This window comes from Hevea brasiliensis, chromosome 9 (assembly GCF_030052815.1).
Source record: "Hevea brasiliensis isolate MT/VB/25A 57/8 chromosome 9, ASM3005281v1, whole genome shotgun sequence".
In the NCBI taxonomy this organism is placed as follows: domain Eukaryota; kingdom Viridiplantae; phylum Streptophyta; class Magnoliopsida; order Malpighiales; family Euphorbiaceae; genus Hevea; species Hevea brasiliensis.
This window is the reverse complement of record NC_079501.1, coordinates 4,715,760-4,735,061: the sequence shown is the minus strand read 5'-3', so window position 1 is coordinate 4,735,061 and position 19,302 is coordinate 4,715,760. Positions and strand designations below refer to the sequence as shown.

At 34.3% G+C, this 19,302-nt stretch overlaps 1 pseudogene; it reads left to right on the top strand.

Annotated features, from left to right (window-relative positions):
* The first annotated feature begins 3,755 nt into the window (after positions 1-3,755).
* Positions 3,756-19,302, top strand: LOC110672589 (endoribonuclease Dicer homolog 1-like; annotated as a pseudogene).

Below are 19,302 nucleotides of genomic sequence, written 5' to 3'. Positions count from 1 at the left end.
AAAATATAATTTTAAATTGAGGCTTCGTTGATTTCAGGGAAAATATTTTCAGCTTTTGAAGCATTAAAAAAAATTAATTAATATTTTTTTAATATTATAATTAAATAATAAAAATAAATTTTTTATCATTTTTTTAATTAATAATTTGTATCATTTACTATGATTTTATATTTATGAATGTTAATTAAAAAAGATTCTTTTATTAAAAATTAGAAAATTATCCATGTTAATACACATGAATATTAATAATTTTATTATATATATATACATTTAATTTTAATATATAAAAAGAATATAATATCTTAAATTTTTATTAATTATTGTATATTTTATTTTGATTATTTTTTATCTTTTAAACTTTTTAATAAATATTTCATAATATATATAATTAAAATCTATTTATGTATAATATAGATATAAATATATGTAATAAGTATAAATATATAAATACATATAATTAATAAATATTAATATATTATAACTTACTTTATAATAATGACTATTGATTATAATATTAAGATGGTAACCATTGAATAACTTATAATATATATATATATAATTGAAGAATTAATAACTTAATTATAATTTAAAGTAATTAAATAAATAATTAATAAAAAATTCACATATTAAAAAAAATAGAGAATACTATGTGACAAACTCTTGAAAATACTTTCTTACTTTACTTTATATATATATATATTTGTTTATTTATTTATTTATTTAATTAGTTATTAAAAACTACATTTAATTTTAAAATGAATATAATTTTTCTTTATATTATTTATAATATTAAAAAATTAATTAGTTGTAAATCGTTAAAAAAAAATTCTTTTTCTACTAAAATTATATTTTAATTAAGTTTAGCAAATCGCTGAAAAAAAGGGAATTCTTTATACTTTACTTCTATTGAATTCAAAAAGTCATGATAAGTAAAGTTTTAAGTTTATGACATAGTTAAAATGCTAATATATTTTTATTTTATAATTTGACGCATATAATAAAAATTTTATTCATAAAATCTAGAGAATTTTAAAAAAATAATAATAAAATAAAAATAAATATGTACCTAAACAGTTATGACAGTAGAAGTCATAAATTCTCTATTTATTTAAAATTTATTTATTTAATGGACGAAAGTAAATATTAATATTTTGTTTTTGGGTAACGTCATTGCTTGGAATATATGTTAATATAGTACACTTATAATTGATCAGCAATCAATATTTTAGTGTAATTCTTTTTTCACTCGTCCTTTTAGTTTTTCACTTGTTTAAGAATTTTATCATTTATTGCATTTAAGTAAATAATAGTGCTATTAATATATATCTTTTTATCATTACATTTTCCTACATTAAAATAAAGTAATAAATTTTGATAATTAATTAAAAATTAGCCACAAAAGGAAAAGCCAAAAAAAAAATTACCATTTTAAATTTCAAATTGATATTTATCAATATTTTTAAAAATAGAAAAGTTAGAACAAAAAGTAATTTCTGATTTGTTTTGTTAAATTTTATAAAAATATCATTTTTTTTAACAAAAGTGAATTTTTGTTATTTTATTTAATTTTTACAAAACAAACTAATTTTTTTTAAGAAAAAGAAAGCAATGGTTTTTATAGAAATAATTTTCGATTTTAGTTTTTTTTATAAAATTTTATTTTGAATTATAATAAAAAAATTAATTAAATAGAATTTAATTAAAATTTATATAAACTCTAAAATCTGTTTAAATAATAAAAGTTTTGCAAATATTAATTTTTAATAGTCAATTAATTTTGTCTTTTTTTGTCATATTAATAAATCACCATAAGTATTTTTTTTGGCAAAGTCAATATTTTCTTCATTTCCCACATTTATATACAATATAGATAGATTATAAATAGATAAATAAATAGATAGATTGTATATTATTAGATAGATTAATAATAATTTTAATTTTTAATTTATAAATTTTTTATTTTAATTAATTAATTCTTATAAAATTTTATAGTTAATTAAAGTTAAATATAAATAGATCAAAAATTTTAAACTTATATAAACTCTAAAGTTCATAATTTTAAATTTATATAAACTTTAAAATTAATTTAAAAAATAAAAATATAATTAATTTTAAAAATGAAGAGCAATTTAGGTAAAGTCAATGTTTAAATATATAAAATAAACTATAGATTATATATGCTAAAATATACTTTAGCTGCTCCACAAAGCTATGTACAAAATTATTATAGGCTATTTTTTAAAATAATAATTTATTTTTTATTTTACTAATATGCCTTTGTTCAATAAATATTAAAAAAGTAAAATTTATTATTTTTAGAATAATTAACTTACACGAGTTATCTTTAATGAGATAATATGAGTAAAAGTATATTAAAAAAACTAAATAAAATTTATTATTTTAAATATATTAACTATATTTTATTAATCTATACGAAAATAGAAGTAAACCTATTTTTTTTTTTAAAAAAAAGAATAAGTTAAATGTTTAAATATAAAATATTTATAAAATTTGTTTTATCTTATAATTATGATAAATTTATAACTTAATTCATTAATATAAAAATAAATTTATAAATTTAGTTTAATTTTATATAATACTTTATATCGTAAAATTAACGGGAGATAAATTTAAATATAAACCATTAGGTATATTTCATAACTTTTTTATTTATAGTTTTGTATTTATTGTATATACATGAAATACACATTAATTATTAATTAGATAAAATATACATAAAATTTATTATAGTTAATTTCTTCATTTTAAAAGATACTTAATTAAATTTACTTATTTATTTTAAATTTTAGGTCACTTTTATTTTTAAAAATAATAATTTATTTATCAATTGATTAATATACTCCTATCTAACATACATTGAAAAATAAAATATATTAATTATAATAATAATTTAATAATATAAATTATTTAATTTTTTAAAAAGAAATAAAAGCAAAGTATATATTTAGAAAAAATTAAATAAAATTTATTATTTTAATATATTAATTAATTTTTTTAAATAATAGTAAAATATTTAAATATTATATGTAACGACGGTAATTTAAAATTTTCTTGAAGCATAAGTTTGGAGTTGACCTTCCACTCAGAAGTCTACACGACATAACTAAATATTTTGCTTGCCAGGATACTATTGGGCGAGACCAGAAGTCTCAAGTAAAACTTTGCTATTAACCGTAGTAGACATTCTAGGAAATCCGGGGGCAGCGTCACTTCTTTTTTCCAACAGGGGCCGAGGTCAACTCGTGCGGCACGCAACAATGACAGACCGTCTTTGCTTTCAGAACCTTCCTTCTCCTGCGTTAATTTTTGTTTTTGTTTTCTCCTTAAAAATAAAACAAAGTAAATTAAATAAAGGAGAAGAAAAAAAGATATTCTCTGCTGTGTTGAGGAATAAAAGTGCAGTCGGGTGTTTTCTCTTCTATCTCTCTCTGAGCCAGAACAGAGCTAGAAATTAGAAAAGATAGCAGCAGGGGTTGTTAAAGAGGACTACGAGAGAGAGAGAACAGATAAGGAAGCAACCGTGCGCGCGCTTGGGGTCAAAAGCAGAGAGAAAGCAGAACAGGGGTTGATAGACCGAGGAATCTAAAGGAATCACACACAAAGTTTTGGGTTTTGATTGTTTTTGGGTTCTCCCCTTCTGCAACCCCACCTCTTAACTATTGCGTGCTTCGTACGGTCTATCAACCCTGATCTGCACATACAATCTTTTCCAACTCTCTTCTTCTTCTTCTTCTTCTTCTTCTTCTTCTTCTGTCCCACACGCACTTCCTTTCCCAGTTTAGCCGCTGGTACCATCAGCTTATTTTGCAGCTTTCTCTTCATTTCCTCTCCTTCCATTTTAATTTATACTGCTATCCCTATTCCATGTTTTTATTTTAGTGTTATTTGGTTTCTCTTTTTGACATATATATTTATATTTTTCTTTTTGAGTGTAGTGTGCTCTGTTGCTAGTGTGTACCTTTTTAGCATATCACTATGACGGACGGTGAGGGTAGGGTTTCAGGCACTGTGGGCGGCGGCAGGGGCCCATCTTACTGGCTGGATGCCTGTGAGGACATTTTAACAATTTTGATACATCAGTTGTTCAAGATTCAGTTGGTGATACTTCATATCAGGATAAATATCGGTAATGATTTCTTTGGAGGTATTGATCACATTCTTGATAGTATAAAAAATTGTACATCGGCTATTGTTGGGAATGGAATTCGAGAAGGAAAAGAAAGCAGTGACAAGGGTCTGGATTGCAATGGAAAGGCTGAGAAGAAATCCAAGGAGACAAAGGAGAAACTACCTGAGGAACAAGCCCGCCAGTATCAATCGGATGGTCTTCAACAGGCCAAGAAGAGAAATACAATAGCTTTTCTTGAAACTGGTGCAGGGAAGACCCTCATTGCTATACTTCTCATTAAAAGTATTTGTAACGACTTGCAAAGGCAGAATAAGAAAATGCTTGCTGTATTTTTGGTTCCAAAGGCTCCACTTGTTTATCAGGTATTCTATTCTGCATGTTCTGTCCAAGAATGTAGAACTTTGACCGTGTCCATTGACTGCAAGAGTAGTTAGTTGATGGATTTGTTATGCTTTTCTAATTTCAGAATACAGAAGTCATTCCTAAGCATACTGGTTACCAAGTGGGCCATTATTGTGGTGAAATGGGTCAAGATTTCTGGGATGCTCGGAGGTGGCAGCGTGAGTTTGAATCAAAACAGGTAGCTCTTGAAGTTTCTGTGTTAACTTTTGATTCTTATGTACTTGTTTGATGCGTAGAAAAGAGATGATTCACTTTAATTTTAATTAATCTGTACATGGGTATATATATTCAATTGATTCATATAAATAATATAGTGATTGACTTTCCATATCACTCTTCATATTGTGCAGCTGTCTAGTTAAATTAATGATGTACATGTTCATTTTATTTACTTCTAAATGGTCTAAAATTCCCATTGTTTTCACCTAATGTTGTATTAATAGTAACACTGTAATTCACACGATGTTGTTACAATTGGTATAATGGCTAATCATGTCCTTCATATGTGCCTATCTGGAGAAACCATTTGGCAAATGTAGCATCAGTTATCAAATAAATGCTCTTGACTGTTAAATGAGGTCTGTTTAAGTTTGATTTTAAAAGATAGGAAATGGTTGGTGTCCTTTCAATGACACATTCCTCTGTTTTAAAAGATAGGTATTCTTTGGCATTGTCACTTCTTAATATGCGCACAGAAATATTAAATTGAGTTTTGATTTCATTACAAAAAGCACAAAAGATTGAAAACAACTCAGAACGATTCTTCATTAAATATAACTAGGTAACACGAAAGTAATCATCAACAAAAGTAACAAAATAACGAAATTCAGTTTTAGAAGCAACAGAATAAGGACCCCAAACATCAGAATGAACTAACTCAAAAGGGGATGAAGCCCGTTTATTGACTCTTGACACAGAAGGCAAACGATGATGTTTTGCAAACTAACACGACTCACATTCTAGTACTGATAAAGACTGAAACTGAGGACACAGCTTCTTCATGGTAGACAAAGAAGGATGGCCCAATCTACAATGAGCTTCAAGAGGTGTTAAGGTACTGGAGCAAATAAGCGACCGCGGTACATGATTTTACAGAATGTAGAGATCACCTGACTCACGTCCTCTACCAATAATCTGCTTCGTCGTAAGATCCTGAAATAACCACTGGTCATTAAAAAAGGAAACAGAATAATTTAAGGTACGAGTAAGTTTACTAACAGAAAGTAGATTAAAAGAGAATTTTGGTAGACACAAAACAGATGAGAAAGAAATTGATGAAGTCGAGTTCTCAGTTCCAGAACCCATGACACAAGAAGTAGAACCATCAGCTAAAGTAACCGTAGAGGAAGTGAGATTAGACTGAAAAGTAGATAAAAGACTAGAATTATCTGTCATGTGATCTGTCGCACCAGAATTAATAACCCATTTGGATAAGGAAGACACAAGGCATGTAGTAGATTTACCTGACTTAGTGATCACAGTGACAGGGGAACTGGTAGGCTTTAGAGATGCCTGATACTAGGAAAATTGTGTAAAATCCTCTGCAGATACCAAAATAGTTTTCTCAGAGGAAGATACTGTAGAATCCTCTACTGCCATATTTGCCATATGTGATCGCTGATTTTTCCTTTGAAATTGCGGACAATTATATTTTGTATGGCCAGGCTCATGGCAGTAATAACAAATGACTCATCTTGAGTCCTGATTAGAACTAGCCTCTCCATTATGCTGATTACTTCTGTTGCCTGTAATTCTTCCTATACTTTCTCTCTTATTGCCCTGTTGTCCATTTGGATTACGGCTAATAAGAGCACTACTGGCAGGTTGTGAAGATTGGGTACTTTCTGTACGAAGGACCCGTGTGAACGTTTCATGCAAAGAGGAAATCTCAGAACTGGAGAGAATCTGAGATTTAGCAGTTTCATACTGTGAAGGAAGGCCTGCAAGAAAACTCATAACAGCCAGTTGCTCCCGTTGGGCCTGTTGAACTTTCACATCAGGACTAAAAGGCAACAATACATTAAATTCCTTATATACCCGTTTAAAATCTATAAAATCAGCTATGAGAGACTTATCTTTTTTCTCAGCACGGTAGAATGCCTTACAAACATCATAAATACGTGAGATATTCCCTTTACCAGAATACAAAAAATCTAAGTAATCCATTAATTCCTTAACAAATTCACAGTGATTAATTAAACTAATTACCTCACTGTGAATCGAGTTCCGAAGTGCAAAAACAACCGAGCATCCTCTCTTAGCCAAGTTTGTTGTGGATCATCAGTGGGTGGATCTTTAGTAAGGTGATCATCCTTATCAATGCTACGCAAATAGACCCTAACAGTCTTACTCCACTCCAGATAATTCGAACTATTAAGTTTGTGTTCTGTGATGTTAGTCATCACTGGAATCACATCAGAAAAAATATTCTTATTGTCTGCCATTTGTTGAGACAAAGAAAACTAACCGAAACGCTAATCTAAAGTGTTTACAGCAGCAAAATAATTCAAAATCACAAATCAAGCAAATATCGAAATAGGATCTGAGAGCCAAACCTAAGAAGTCCTTTAATGGTGTACTGGATCAGGCAACAACACACAGTGGTGGAATGAGGGGGTTGAGGCGACGCCGGCGATGTTGATCGGAGTCGAAACAGCCGGTGGGCGGCCAAGGTCTCTCCTGAGCTGGTGGTGGGAACAAATAGTCACCCTAGATAGATGACTTGCTCTGATACCATGTAGAAAGAGATGATTCTCCTTAATTTCAATTAATCTGTACATGGGTATATATATACAATTGATTCCTATAATTGTATTCTACTAATTAGGAAGAAATCCTAAATAAGAAATCCTAAATAGGAATACAGAATACAGAATATACAAAGAAATAATATAGTGATTGACTTTCCATAACACTCTTCATATTGTGCAGCTGTCTAGTTAAATTAATGATGTATATGTTCATTTTATTTACTTCTAAATGATTTAAAATTCCCATTGTTTTCACCTAATGTTGTATTAATGGTAACACTGTAATTCACTCGATGTTGTTACAATTGGTATAATTGCTAATCATGTCCTTCATATCTGCCTATCTGGAGAAACCATTTGGCAAATGTAGCATCAGTTATCAAATAAATGCCCTTGACTGTTAAACGAGGTCTGTTTAAGTTTGATTTTAAAAGATAGGAAATGGGTGGTGTCCTTTCAATGATAGATTCCTCTGTTTTTAGGCTTTCTAGGCTTGGAGGGAGGCATAAGGATCCCTTAATTTGTTAAAAAATGCTTCTATAGAGTTTGGAATCAATAAAATGTAAAGTTAATTTTCTGATTCTCTTATTGAAGTTCTGAATTCTAAATCTGTTCATAGTCTGAGTCTTCTTTAAATATAGATGTTATGCCTTGTCTTGCACATTGAAGTATCTTGAAACTCCTTAAGATTGTAGTCTTAGTTGATTAGGATGCCTAAAGTTTATAAACTCCAGGTTCAGAGTAATCATGAGCAATAAATCATAAAAACTGAACATTGATAAGCGGTGAAGCAGAAGGTTTATAGAGCCTTTAGCCCCTATTATGTGCTGCGGGAAACAAGCAATTTTCATGCATGGACCTACGTATTTCTCATTGTATCAGAAGCATTTCTTTTATGGTGGCATGCCTTCTGGGAGCTGTCGGATATGACATGAAGGAAATAGTCCCTTGTGCTGTTTTGGCATGGGTTTAGGTGTGGGATTTGAGGTATTTTACTGTTCTTTCCATCTTGGAGTGATATATTTTAGGAAGGGATGCTAGAAATTACAAGGACAAATGTTCTTGTCTGATACTTTTTGAACATTTATCTGTCTATACTTCTATGCAGTACATGTCTTAAAGGGTATGTAATTTTATTTGGCTGAATTGAAAATCCTTAAACAGAGTTTTGTCTATCACTTTTACTGATCAAGCGTAGCCAGTGAATGTCATGTTATGACTAAAGGTTTTGGTTTACTGATTAGTTTGAGAGTCAGTCAGTTAGTTAGATAGAAGTTAACTGTAATTTTGAATGGCGGGAATTGTATTATTGAAGATAAATAGTGTTCTGTACATTGAAGAATTAATTGATCAATAATACAAGAATCTGTTTTCTCTCTTTAATTTCTCTCTCTCTCTCTCTCTCTCTCCCCTCTCCCTAGCTTCTATTCTCTTCTTGATGTTCTTCCCTTTCTTCTTCTGCCCTCCTCTTCTCTTCCTTCTTCTAATTCTGGTTCTGTTGTGGACAATGAGCCATCAGGTCAGGTAAATGAGTCTTTATCCTGACAATTTGGTATCAAAGCAGGTTTGATCAAAGGGAAATTCTCCTTTTTCTTTATTACTTCTTCTTTGTCTCTCTCTTCCTCACCTCTTCTCTTTGAATCTCTCCCTCTTTCTTCTAAATCTTCTTCCATTTCCTCTGATTTCTTGGTTACGAAACACTCTAATCTGGATTCGTAATGGATGATGAAGTAACATGCATGATTCTTGAGAATCAACTCAAAGAATTACAACATTTGTTTCAACCCTTCAAGATGGAGATCCAACAAATTTTTGAAGGTAATTGCAAAATGCTTGAGGCAGTTCAAGAAGAAAAACTATGGAGAATGGAAGAGTTTAATCGACAGAAAGCAAGATGCCAACAAAGATTTGATAATCAGATCCAAGAAATTGTTCTTTCCGTTGACGAGGATGTTCAACGAGAGTGCCAACCAATCTTGAAGCCTTTGGAATGTTCCAAATGAAGAGAAGAAAAGCAGGGTCGTGAACTTGGTCTGATTTTCAAATTTCATGTGGGAGTGGTGATCAAGGCCTTGCCAGTAATCTCAATTCTTGCACTGAAGTAGGGTATCATGAAGAAAATACACGTAAGGAGGAAAATGCAATTTCTAAACTTGAGGAAAAAGATCAAGGATTGAGTGCTACAGACCAAGATGGTAAGATTAGCCTGTTAATTCATAATCTGGAAATTACATGTGACATCATTGGGTTTGCCCTCTTTGGGAAAAATTTTGGAAAGGACAAGAAAGAATTGGTGGAAAAAGAACATGCATGTATTATGCTGATTATTTTGAGTTTGATTTGAGGGGCTATGATTTTGAATTGGGATCCTCTAAAGTTATACTCTTGAAAGAAAATGAGTATGAGAAGTGGAGAAGAAACAGGATGAAAATGATTTTATCAATGGGGAGGGAAGATGCACAGTCGGTGTTTGCAAAAATGCCTTACTAATTGAATAAAATGGTCAAGTGCAAGTTCAGCCATTTCAAGTGCAGATTGGACCTTCAGATTCAAGATGCTGCTAGGATGATCTTTCTTTTATCCATTCCTTTCTTGAGGACAAGAATGGTTTCAAAGGGGAGGGTAATGTTGTGACTAAAGGTTCTGGTTTACTGATTAGTTTGAGAGTTAGTCAGTCAGATAGAAGTTAACTGTAATCTTGAATCAGGAATTGTATTAGTGAAGATAAATAGTGTTTTGTACGTTGAAGAATTCATTGATCAATAACACAAGAATCTGTTTTCTCTCTTTAATTTCTCTCCCTCTCTCTTCTCTCCCTAGCTTCTATCTTGATACTTCTTCCCTTTCTTCTTCTGCCCTCTTCTTCTCTTCCTTCTTCTTCTAATTCTGGTTCTGTCATGGAGAATGAGCCATCAGGTCAGGTAAATGAGTCTTTATCCTGAAATGTCAATGTGTTGTCTTGCTGAGCCTATATAGGTATAGGCATGTGCTTGCACATTATAGGTGGCTGTAGTAGAAACTGATTATGCACATGTCCTCAATGCCAAGGAGCAGAAAATGCTTCATTTAAATTGTAGTTCTCAATACAAACAATAAAGGTCTTGTGAATCTTATCATCCTGTGGCTACTTCAGTGTTTATTCATGCAATTTTTGGTTGGTTTGTCTTCCAATGGATATCTGTATTGGTTTAGGACAATGAAGTTGCTGTTTTTGGCTCTCTATCCCTAATTTAAGGTCAACTTGGTTTTCTTCCCTATTTTGCCAGGTTCCACTCTGGTGCTAGGGCTAGCTTGTTCCTTAGTTCTTTGCCTTTTCTTCTTTCAGGTTTTAGCAATGACAGCTCTGATTCTGTTGAACATTCTAAGACATGGCATAATGAAAATGGAAGCAATCAATCTCCTTATTCTGGATGAGTGTCACCATGCTGTGAAGAAACATCTATATGCCTTAGTGATGTCAGAATTCTATCATACAAGACCAAAGGAAAAAAAAACCATCTGTTTTTGGAATGACTGCTTCTCCTGTTAACTTGAAAGGTAATCATTTAATCTGTAAATCCTGAATTCTGCTAGCATTCATGTGTCTTTTGAAGTTATTCACTTTACTACAGGAGCATCTCTTTGATCAAGATTTAGTTATCAGTCACAAATTCATTTCCTTTGCTTAAAAATTTCAAGCTGCAATTCTTGTTACTCGGGTTTGTTTTCTGTGTAGGTGTTTCAAGTCAGGTTTATTGTGCAATAAAAATCCATAATCTTGAAAGTAAACTTGATTCCATAGTTTGTATAATAAAAGAACACAAGGAACTGGAAAAACATGTGCCAATGCCTGCGGAAATTGTGGTGGTGTGACAAAGCCGCCAGCTTATGGTCCCTTCATGAACAAATAAAGCAAATGGAAGTGGCTGTTGAAGAAACTGCACAATGAAGCTTAAGAAGGAGTAAATGGCAATTTATGGGAGCTAGAGATGCTGGGGCTATGGAAGATCTGCGCCAAGTATATGGTGTCTCTGAAAGTACAGAAAGTGATGGGGCTGGTAACTTGATTCAAAAGGTATGCACTGAGTGAACTGGGTCAATGGTCTGCTTACAAGGTAGCAATTTACCAGGTGGCTGATTTCTGTAGGTTAACCAAGTAATTGGTTGTGGAAATATTTGCATGGTCCATGTCATTTGCAGGTTGCACAGTCCTTTTTGATGGCTTTACAAAATGATGAGAGGGCAAACTACCAGCTTGATGTCAAGTTTCAAGAATCTTTCCTGGAAAAAGTTGTTTCCCTCTTACAATGCCAATTAACAGAGGGAGCTGTGACAGATAAGGACACAAAATTTACTGACAATGATAATGGAGTTGCTTAAGGTGGGACTGATCATGATGATATTGAAGGGGAGCTCCCTGACAGTCATGGTGGATATAGTTGTTGATTCTTGCCCACATAACAATAAGCAGATCAGATTTGGTAAATCTATGAAGAATAGAGAAAAAAAGATTTTTGTAGTAAAGCTTAGTGGCTTGGATTGAGAATTGATTAGGTTAAACTTTGTTAATTAAAGAGAGTCTAAAATTTCCTGAAACTATTCTTGTCGTGGATTATGTGAAAATTTTTATAATTGAAGTTTTGGACAATAGTCTATAGCATCAGTGGTATTTGGACTAGCCAAGGTAAAACAAGTAAATCAATAGCAAAGTTAGCAAAATTGGATGAGTTACTGGGTGCAATAATATGAATAAAGCTACTGTGATCATTGATCTTTGAACACCAAATGGAGTACACTTTAGGGCCAACCTCACTTATGTGACCTTCAGTGTAGCTGGGGTTACAAATGTTACACAACAATATGTGTCAACCGACTTGCTTGAGTTGTGCAAGTACTGGTTTTTTGTTCCTCTGTGAATTTTTGAATGGTTAAGTTATTTTGAAGATATACTTTGATGCTTATTTTATGCTTGTCTAATTTGTTGGTGTAATCGTCTCTGGTGGAGAGCATGTGGACGTGATAACAGAGGCATCTGTAGTTGATGGAAAGTGACCCCAAAAGTGCAGTCATTAATAAAAATACTTCTTAAGTATGGGCAAACACAGGATTTTCGGGCAATCATCTTTGTTGAGCGGGTAGTATCTGCTTTAGTCCTTCCTAAGGTTGAACTTCTCAGGCCTGACTTTATTGGGTCCTTATGATTTGGTTTTTCTTCCAAATTCCTCAAAATACAGTGCTATTTTTTGCCAAGCTTGCAGGTTTTTGCAGAGCTTCCATCGCTGAGTTTCATTAGGTGTGCAAGTGTGATTGGGCACAATAACAGCCGGGAAATGTGGACATCCCGGATGCAGGATACAATTGCTAAATTTCGAGATGTTCGTGTATGTTCAAAAGCGAAGCATTATGAATTTCATTAAAATTACAGTATTTCATATTAGCTTCCTAAGACAAAGCTTGCCTCACTTTTGCATTTGACACTTTGGTTGCTACTAGTGTTGCCAAGGAAGGACTAGATATTAGGCAATGAAATGTTGTCATTCGCTTTGATCTTGCAAAAACTGTTCTTGCATACATTCAGTCTAGGGGTTGTGCAAGAAAGCCTGGTTCAGATTACATCTTGATGGTTGAGAGGTAATAGTGTTGGATCTGTTCCATTGTCAGAGTTAGATTCAGATTAGCACTAAATATGGAGGAACTTAAAATATTTAGCACATCTCAGGGGAAATCTGTCTCATGGAGCATTCTTAAGGAATGCTAGGAATAGTGAGCAGACCCTGCTGAAAGAAGCAATCGAGAGAACTGACCTTAGTCACCTCAAGGATACATCAAGGTTAATTTCTGTGGATTCAACACCAGAAACTGTATACCAGGTGGAATCTACTGGTGCTATTGTGAGCTTGAATTCTGCTGTTGGGCTAATCCATTTCTATTGCTCTCAGCTACCAAGTGACAAGATTAATTTCATCTTCTATCAATGAACTTCTAGTTTCATTGCAGTCATTAAACTTCAGTTTGTAAGTTAAAAATTGTTCAACTGTGATTTCCACCACCACCCCCCACACAACCAAACCCCACCCCCCCCCCCGGGTAAGGTCACCATTTTAAATTTTGGTAGAATTGCAATTAGATTTTTGACGTGATATATTTATTGCAATTTTACAATTAAAAATATGCTATGGATTTCTTATTTAGTCAGCATAGCAAAATTTTGACTTAATCTCAAAAAAAAAAAAAAAAAAAATAGTGACCTTTTTGAAACAAATCATAGTTCAATGATTTTGCTGGTACAAATTGTTAGTGACTGTGCTGAAATTACTAAGAATTTTAGTAATCATGGTTGAAATTAAGACCTGCTCATTCTATTACTGACAATATAGCTATTATCTTCTTTGTGCTTGTTACTGGAGATCAATTTCTTGTTCAATTGCATTTCGTTACCCAGGTATTCAATACTTCGTCCCGAGTTTATCATGGAGAGGCATGAGAAGCCAGAAGGTCCCACAGAATATTCATGCGAGCTTCAACTTCCCTGTAATGCACCATTTGAGAAGCGCGAGGGTTCTGCATGCAGTTCAATGCGCCCTGTACAACAGGCATGCAGCTGTATTTATGAATTCCTGATAGCTTCACTAGCTTCCTTTCAAGAATCTGTGTTGCTTGTCTGCTTAATTTGTAGTCTGTTTGTTTGGCTGCTAGAAAGAAGCTCCATGAGATGGGAGAATTTACGGACATGCTTTTGCCAGATAAGGGAAGTGGAGAAGAAAGAGAAAAGGTTGACCAGAATGATGAAGGAGAACCACTTCCTGGAACTGCTAGACATAGAGAGTTCTATCCTGAAGGTGTAGCCAACATACTTCTGGTTAGTTTGTCACATGGGTGTACCTGCCTTTAATTAACCATAAAATAAGAGTAGTTCGTCATTGAATGACACAAATCTCTCTCTCTCTCTCTCTCTCTCTCTCTCTCATATCTAGTTATTCTTTGCATCTGAGTTTTCCAGTTTGATGATCAAATAACGTCTGATTGGTTAATATTGTAAGTTGCTGCACTTTCTTTCTTTGTTTTGCTGGTTTCCCCTCTTTTCTGCTGGAAGTTAAGAAATTTACTGTATTATTGCAATTCATCATTAGTGTCTGCACAGAGCTGGAAGGTTAAGAACATGATCTCTTTAATGCGTCACTGTTGGACACATTTTTTTTATGTTTGAAAGTGCTGGAACTGATATGATGGATGGAGAAAGGCCAAACTATGATGTATGTGAGACGTGCTCTAAGGTAGGGATCACTATATTGGTGAGGGAGCAGTGATAAAAACATGTCATTTGTCAATTCTATTTACTTTTCATGGTCACTGTATTTAGGCTTTGAGCTCCTATTTTAAATTTTTAAATTTTTAAAATTAGGTTAATGGAGTATTGTTGGTCTTTAGTACATGTATTTAATTATTCTGAGTCATGGGAATTTAGTGCATTCTCTCTATCTCTCTCTCTCTCTCTGCTCATCTATCTCCTGTTTTCGGAAGATGGGATTTCTCCAAAGAATGTTGAATGGAAAAGGTAATATTTCAGCAATAAAAGTTTCATGGTAATGGACTTTGGAGATTTTGGCATCTCCATTTCAATATTGTGGCAGTTATCAAGATACAAATTAAAAATGTTGTGATTCATGATATCACATACAAAACGCATGGTATCTCCCTCTTCTCCACCCTTCCCACCAACCAAAAAAAAAAAATTGTTCGTAAAGCAGTATATGATCTGTTTTGGATAATGCTAACAAGTAGTGCTTAAGAGGTGGCATATTTTTAATTTGTCATTTTCATCTAGGCTCTAGCACATACCTGCTTAAAACTACTTTGGCCTTTCAGGGAGAATGGATCTTACGTGGAAGCGATGGTTGCAACAACTCCGAATTGCTTCATCTTTACATGTATGCTGTTATATATGTAAACAAAGGCACTTCAAAAGATCCATTCTTAACTCAATTTTCAGATTTTGCAGTGCTTTTTGGCAACGAGCTGGATGTAGAGGTAATTTGACTCATTTTCAGTTCTAGCATAGGTAGGATGTGTAAAGTTTTCATCTCTAATCACATTCATTTTTATAGGTGTTATCGATGTCAATGGATCTATTAATCGCTCGAACCATTATAACGAAGGCATCTCTTGTCTTCAGGGGTGCAATAGATATTACTGAAACCCAGGTTGGTTCTCTATGGAACTAACTGAGCAATGTTTAAAGTGTCTCCCCCACTTCCCAAATTGTCTTCTGGTGCTTGATCATTAAAACTCTTATCATGTGCAGCTGGCATACCTTAAAAGTTTTCATGTGAGATTGATGAGTATTGTACTGGATGTGGATGTTGAACCTTCCACCACTCCATGGGATCCTGCAAAAGCATATTTGTTTGTCCCTATGGTTGGCGATAAGTTTGTGGATCCTATAAAAGAAATTGACTGGGATCTAGTTGATAAAATAATTAGAACAGATGCGTGGAGCAATCCCCTTCAGAGGGCTCGACCAGATGTTTACCTTGGTACAAATGGGAAGACACTTGGTGGAGATAGAAGGGAGTATGGATTTGTGAAATTACGTCATGGCATGGCTTTTGGACAGAAATCCCATCCCACTTATGGTATCAGAGGAGCTGTAGCACAATTTGATTTTGTGAAAGCTTCTGGATTTCCTACATGGGATGGAACTGAAATGGAAAAAGTGGAGTTGCCTAAAGGCAAACTGATGATGGCTGATACTTGTTTCGAAGCTGAAGATTTGGTAGGGATAATTGTAACAGCTGCACACTCTGGGAAAAGGTTCTATGTGGATTCAATTTGCTATGACATGACTGCAGAGAGCTCATTCCCAAGGAAAGAGGTTTATCTTGGTCCTTTGCAGTATAGCACATATGCTGATTATTGCAAGCAAAAGTATGACCCACATTACTTTTTCACCTTTTTTTCCTTTCTCCCTTGATGAAACATTTTCTTTTCCCTTCAGACAAGGGGAATGCCTTGTTAATTGCTCTTTTCTAACGCTAGGACTGGATAGCGTCAGTGCGTGCACTTCTGATGTTGTGCCTGGAAGGGAAAGCTTATCTGAATCAGTGATGGAATTATTTAACTACTGTCTGCTGTAAGTTACGTGGGCTTTGTCACTAGGTTCAACACTTTTTTCATTGGCAGTAATTCATAAGTCCTCAAAGATTGGAGAAGCTTTTGTTTCTTCTTGGCACAACAGAGGGTGCATTGGGCTGTCGGGTCTGTTGTGTATCATTTTCAGGTATGGTGTTGAATTGATATTTAAGCAACAACCTTTAACAAGAGGACGTGGTGTTTCATACTGCAAGAATCTTTTATCTCCTCGTTTTGAACACTCAGAATGTATATTTTTTGTTCTCCTTTGAAGAGCAATACCATTTCTGCCTGAAATCTCTTCGCATTTTTGTTGTTTGTAGAGCTAAATGGAGAAGTTTTTTTGTCTGTGTAGCAAAGGTGAATCTGAAGAAATTCTTGACAAAACATACCTACGTGTTTCTTCCTCCTGCGTTATGTTTGGTACACCCTCTTCCGGGATCACTTGTTCGAGGTGCCCAAAGATTGTGATCAATAATGAGGAGGGCTGAAAGATGCTGCTAGCAATTCAACTTAAGGATATAATAGATTATTCATTCCCTCCTTCAAAGGTATTGTATTTAGTAGAATTCTTACAAAAATCAAGGCTGTGGACTATCCTTTCATTCATGTGTCCCCCTATACCTACAGATCTTGGAAGCCTTGACTGCAGCTTCATGCCAAGAGATTCTGCTATGTGAGAGCAGAACTTCTAGGAGATGCATACCTGAAATGGGTTGTTACTCAATTTCTTTTTCTTAAATATCCCCAGAAACATGAGGGTCAACTCACTAGGATGAGACAACAAATGGTGAGTAACATGATTCTGTACCAATATGCATTAAACAAAGGACTTCAATCATATATCCAGGCAGATCGTTTTGCTCCATCTAGATGGGCTGCTCCTGGGGTGTTGCCTGTCTTCGATGAGGATACAAAGGATGGAGACTGCACCTTTTTTTATCAGGAAAGATCATCTGCAGAGGATACACCAGGATTGGATCATGCCGATGATGGATATGAAGATGATGAAATTTAGGATGGTGAACTTGAGAGCGACTCTAGTTCTTATAGAGTTCTATCTAGCAAGACATTGGCAGATGTGGTTGAAGCACTGATTGGTGTTTATTATGTTGAAAGTGGTGAGAATGCAGCAAACCACCTCATGAAATGGATCAGGATTCAGGTAGAGGTTGATCATGGAGAGATAGATTCAGTAATAAAGCCATCCAATGTTCCAGAAAGTATAGTTAAAATTGTTGATTTTGATGCCTTAAAAGGTGCCTTGAACATTAAGTTTAGTGATCAGGGCCTTTTAGTTGAAGCCATCACTCATGCATCACAACCGTCTTCCAGAGTGTCCTGTTATCAACGATTAGAATTTGTTGGTGATGCAAGGCGCTTGTTTTTCACATACACCAACCTTTCCCCAGGTCGCTTGACAGATTTATGAGCTGCTGCTGTAAACAATGAAAACTTTGCATGTATTGCAGTTAAACATAAGCTCCATATGCATCTCCGGCATGGGTCAAGAGCTCTAGAAAAGCAGGTTTGCTATCTTGTTCCTATAGTAGCATAGCATGATGATTGCGTTTTCTTATTGAACTAGGCTAAATTGCTTGTTTGAATGCTGACATTTTGAGGATTTGTGTATCAGATTAGGGACTTTGTGAAGGAAGTTCAAGACGGATTATCACAGCCTGGTTTCAACTCCTTTTGTTGGGAGATTGCAAAGCTCCGAAAGTTCTTGGTGACATTGTTGAATCAAATGCAGGTGCTATTTTGCGGGACAATGGACGAGATTCTGCAGTTGTTTGGAAGGTTAGTTTCACTGTTTCAGTCATGGACCTGGCTGCCATATAATACCACCCCCACCACCCAGCCCACACCACGCCCCCACATCCCAACTTCACCCCCCACATCTCCCCCTCCCTCCTCTTTGCCTGCCCCGCGCCGCCCGCAACACTCCCGGGGAGAGAAGTGGGGCAAAAAACCCACCCCACCATACCCAACCCTTTTTGTCCTACTCTCCTACTGTTTTACAATCAAGGATATTTGACGATAATGTTATTTTCTTGCAATCCCTTTGTCCCTGGTTTTTCAACCTCTGTTGCATCCAATGGTCACTCCAGAAACACTCCCAATGCATCCTGTAAGGGAGCTGCAGGAACTTTGCCAGCAACAGGCTGAAGGCTTGGAATACAAGGCCTCACGAAGTGGCAATCTGGCTTCCGTTGAAGTTTTTATTGATGGTATCCAGGTAGGATTTGCTCAGAATCCACAAAAGAAGATGGCACAGAAACTTGCTGCTAGGAATGCGCTTGCCGTTTTGAAAGAGAAGGAAACAGCTGAAGCTAAAGACAAAGGTGATGAGAATGGGAAGAAGAAGAAAAATGGCAACCAAAAATTTGCCAGGCAAATCTTGAATGATATTTGCTTGCGAAGAAATTGGCCTATGCCCTTTTATCGGTAAGAAAACTTGTGTGATTTTTATCTTCTTGCTATTGTTTTCTTAACAGTAACTATGCGGCTTAGTTGACTTGATATTTTGGCATTTTGAGGTGTGTGAACGAGGGTGGCCCTGCGCATGCAAAGAGGTTTACATTTGCAGTTCGTTTGAATGCTGCTGATAGGGGATGGACTGACGAATGTGTGGGAGAGTCGATGCCAAGCTTCAAAAAGGCCAAGGACTCTGCTGCAGTTCTGCTCTTGGAAATTTTGAATAAATGGTACCCATGACAACCACATGAAATTTGATTGATGGGAGATATTTATGCAGTTAAATTATCTATTCATCATTGGTACCTGATCCAGTGCCTTCAATTATAGTTGTGCACTTCATAATTTATTACTTCTAGACATACAAATTTAAGTGCGAGATCTATAATATAACCACATTTTATTTTATGCCAA